This window comes from Adiantum capillus-veneris, chromosome 6 (assembly GCF_014529385.1).
Source record: "Adiantum capillus-veneris isolate H3 chromosome 6, ASM1452938v2, whole genome shotgun sequence".
Taxonomy (NCBI): Eukaryota; Viridiplantae; Streptophyta; class Polypodiopsida; order Polypodiales; family Pteridaceae; genus Adiantum; species Adiantum capillus-veneris.
The window spans coordinates 122,890,211-122,894,415 of record NC_140936.1 but is presented as its reverse complement, the minus strand read 5'-3'; the positions used below and the strand labels follow the sequence as shown (position 1 = coordinate 122,894,415).

The window sequence follows — 4,205 nt, the reverse complement described above, 5'->3', positions numbered from 1 at the left end:
AAAGAAATGTAAATTATACTGAGGAGCTGAGTGTGAAGCTGGTTGGATTCCAGGGTACGTCGGACATAGTCTGGTAGCAATACTACTACGCTTTTGGTCCTGGCGTATCTGTCGTAACTGGAGCAACATGACCAATGTATTGATACTCCCTCCTTCTCGGTAGTGTTCAGGAATGTCATGCCAGCTAGACTAACACGGGCATCATCTAGTATTATCTTTCCGAGGCGAGTTTTTGAGAATATGAAAGTTCCGCAACCGGCACAAATTGTAAAGTTTTTGGATGCAGCTATGCACTGATATTGCCAACATCGTGATAGAATGTCGATTCTAGTCCTCAAACTTGCAGCTACAGTTAGACTCTCTTTCCTCTTTGTTCTTGTTCGTTGTTTTGCTACTTGCCTCTTTCTTTTCTGAGTGAGTTTGTCCATCACCATGCTTGGGATCTGAAAGCATTAATTACAATATGAAACATCCTATCAATTAGAGGTTCTTAATTGTGGTTTGGTTTTTCATTGATGCCATGCAGTACGTGCTCGCATGCCAGTTCTCATAAAAAAAAGAAAAAACCATACGCAAGTATGGTGGGGAGATGGCACCATCCTCACCCAAGTTTTATAAACCATAGGGAATGTGCCATTCCTCGATCACATTGGAGGGACACCAATGCTTCTCCTCCTGTGTTGGAGGGATACCTTTCCATCATTTGGAGTTTGTATATTTATACGTGTTGCATTAGTTTTTCTATAAAATAAAGTAGATAGCATTAGGACCTCTATTTTAGTCTCATATACAGTGGCTTCTACATTTATGACTCGATTGTTCTTGCTTCTTGGATGGGGATGGAGTTGCTCTGCTCATGTTTTTATGAGACTTGGGTGTGTGAGTAGATATGAAGAGGAAGAAATGGGCGAGGAAGCTGGGTGTAATGTTTCCCAGCAATGTCGATGCCTATGATGAGGAAGAACTGATACATGAAGTCGAATGCGATGCTGGTCATGCCCGTGTGATGGGGAGTTGTTGGCTTGCGAGGCAGAGGTAAATCTTGAAGACTGCTGGGGCGGGGACTGTCAGGAGCCTCAGGAGGCGATAGGGTTTCGTGGCGTGCTCAATTGTGAAGAAGCCCACGAGTGCGAAACATGCTAGACATAAGTATGCACCTAACCAAGAGGGAATGCAGCTGAATGGGATTCTTGAGTAGACCTAGGACAGTCAATGGCTAATGTTTCAAACAGGCCAGAGAGAATGTTGAGGGCAGTTGGTCGATGGGTTCCCTCTCGTCAAAGAGGGCTCTTCATCGAGCGGGAGCACAACATGAACACGCTACTACGCCCTATCATGTATCTGGGTTCTATCTCCCAAAACCCGCGAGTACTGACATTTTCGAACACACACTCAGCCCACACTTTGTCATATGCCTGCGTATCGCCCAGCTCTTTAACCCGAATATCATCTGTCCATGCCATCTGGACCATCGGGGAGGTCGTCCGCTGTATCACAGGACGCTTCAAGTAAAGGAACATCTGATCGCATCGTATCTGGCCAGTCGAACCTGGCCCAAAAGCTCATGCTGCCCCTAGCTCGCGGCTTAGTGCATCTCCCACCAATGGGTACCTTGTCGAGGATACCATGGCTGAGAACTGGCCATCCATGCCATCCTCAGCCCCACACCTGTGCGTCCATAACAGGACCTGCACCCTCGCTCAACTGTATTCTGATGGTGACCACTCCCGGAGGGTCCGCCTTGAGCCGTTTCGGCTCAGCGCTAAAACCATAAGAGGACTCAAAATACCTTCCCTCTAGAGTCTCCGTAGTACTAACACCATGCATCTCCCATCTAGAAATACTCTCGTCGTCCGCGCTTCTAGCAACATGCCCCGGCTGTCCTGTATCCCACAACCCCAATGATTTTATGTCCTTGCTATACCATTTCTGATTCACTTCAAGCCCCTGGATCGTCAAGCATATGATATGTTGGCCTCACTGTTTTGACCAGGACCAGGTTGCCTTACCCGAACTCCCATGTCGATCATCCTTTCTGGCCATACATCTGGTTCGATATTCACTTCAAGAATACCCAACTCCGCAACAGTTACGGAGGTTATTTCCTTCTCCAAGGAGATTGGCCCTGTAGCATGGCGTAAGGGCAGCACCCCACACGGTATCTCCGACGACCCTTCCAGTATTTGTTCACAATAGATTAATTCAAGCGAGTCTCCTGCTGTCTCGTGCATTTCCGGGGCTTCTCCCGTCTTGGTATCTGGATCCGCCTCATCCTTCAACAACTCAAAAACCCCATTTAACCCAGCCTTGGGTATCAGCCCTTCATTGGACATTAAGTTATGCGTGTTCAAGCATACCAACGTTTCCCCATCGTCTGAGGAATGGGAGTCAGCAGGGTCTACCTAACGCTCCTTATCATCACCCTTACTTAAGCAATCCGCAACTTTCACATCTGGCTCGCATGACACCAAATCCCCATCCCAAGGTGCATCACCATCATTGCATCTGCTGAAATTCAACAAATCTTCCTCATCATAGGCATCTCCATATGTAGGGAACATCTCCTCGAGTTTCCTCGTTATTTGCTCCTCATCCATTTCATCCTTGTAACCTTTATCCGCCATAATCTCTTCTCCTTCGTCCACACACAAAGCATCCGTACTCTTCTTTTATTCTGCTTGTTTCCCGTCTTCGACCAGCTAAGCATGCATCATAGCCACCTTTTCAAAAAACCATGCGTTCCCTTGCTCCTGCTGACGGAGCTCGTCATCCATTATCATTTTCTGTCTTTCGAGCTCATTTCTTGCTCCATTACTTTCCAGCCACATCGCATCGACATCCCTGCAGTAAGTCTCTATAGTCCTTGAACGTGTTTGAGTCAAAGTACGCATAGCCTCTTGCACCGCATTCCAGTCAAATTCCGGTTCTTCTCTGCTCCATCCATCATAATGCTCAAGCAAATGTTGAATCACTCTTTCAAGGATTGGGTTGCAACCTCCACATTGAACCACACCTTTAATGAGGCAATCTCTGGAAGCTCTGATACCGAATGTTAAGTCCCTTGATTGCACACCGCTCAATGGGGGTCTAAGGTAATGAACACGGGGCTTGGCTGAGCCCTAGAGAGAATCTATGTCAGAGTCTATAGTGGCCGACACACTAGAAACCAATCCCAAAACAATGATATGCGAGCAAGGGTATATCCTCCTCAACTTGGCGAGCCCAACACGGCTTACAATACAAAATGGGAAGGGATCGGAGCACGACGGTTCACCCTTCTACTGGCATACGAAAATGTAGACTCGTGACCCACTTGAGGTATCGACAAAGACCCTGAAATAGCTCGACGCTCTGGCTCAGCCGAGTCCAGGCGGAGAAGCAAACACCACAACCCGATGCAGGTAAATGCACTACCACAACCCACTGGGGGCGCTCAATCAGCTCTGCAAGATATCCCGAGGTTCAGTCCTCTTTCCCGGGTCCCATACCACGCCAACCTGCTCATTCACCTTTCCAATTAGTTGCATTTGGGGGTCGATCATCTCGATTAGGAGACCCCTGTTGTCTTCCCCTATATACTTGCCAGCCAACTCGCAAATCTTCATTTTTAGTAGGTCTTGCTCAATCCCATTGAATAACACGCAAGGGGGCTCCTTTTCCACAAACCCAGGCAGCCCTGGTGGCCATCCAGGCCTTTGACAGCCACCCACTTCAGTAAGCACAATAGAGCCTTAGCTCAGGGTGTGAGAAACACCTTCCCACCCATTTGCGTCATTAATCAGGCGGGTACGAGACCCCCACCTGTTAACCCTCACGGCTCACGGACACCCTATCACCTACGACGGACGTTGTAATCTACGGCGGACATTGTATTATTTATTTGGTAGAGTCAGGTACCGGGCTTGTCGGTCCAATAGGAAAAGGGTAAGAGTGATCGCCGATGAGAGGCGCACTCTAACTGGAACATTCAAGGGATTAGTTGGCTAAGCATGGGCGCCCGAGTGTGAATGGGGCGAGCTCATATGAAAGTCAATTAAACTTAAAATCCTCTCATTCTCTCATTTGTGCAATAGAAGAGTGCTCTTGCTCCATCTCCATCTCCATCTTCTTCTTCTTCACCTCCTTGTGTGTGTATGTGTGTGTGTGTGTGTGTGTGAGAGAGTGAGAGAGAGAGAGAGAGAGAGAGAGAGAGAGAGAGAGAGAGA

At 47.8% G+C, this 4,205-nt stretch overlaps 1 pseudogene; it reads right to left on the bottom strand.

The window, feature by feature from the left end:
• Window positions 1-1,656: 1,656 nt before the first annotated feature.
• On the bottom strand, window positions 1,657-3,766 carry LOC147456198 (uncharacterized; annotated as a pseudogene).
• Window positions 3,767-4,205: the final 439 nt, after the last annotated feature.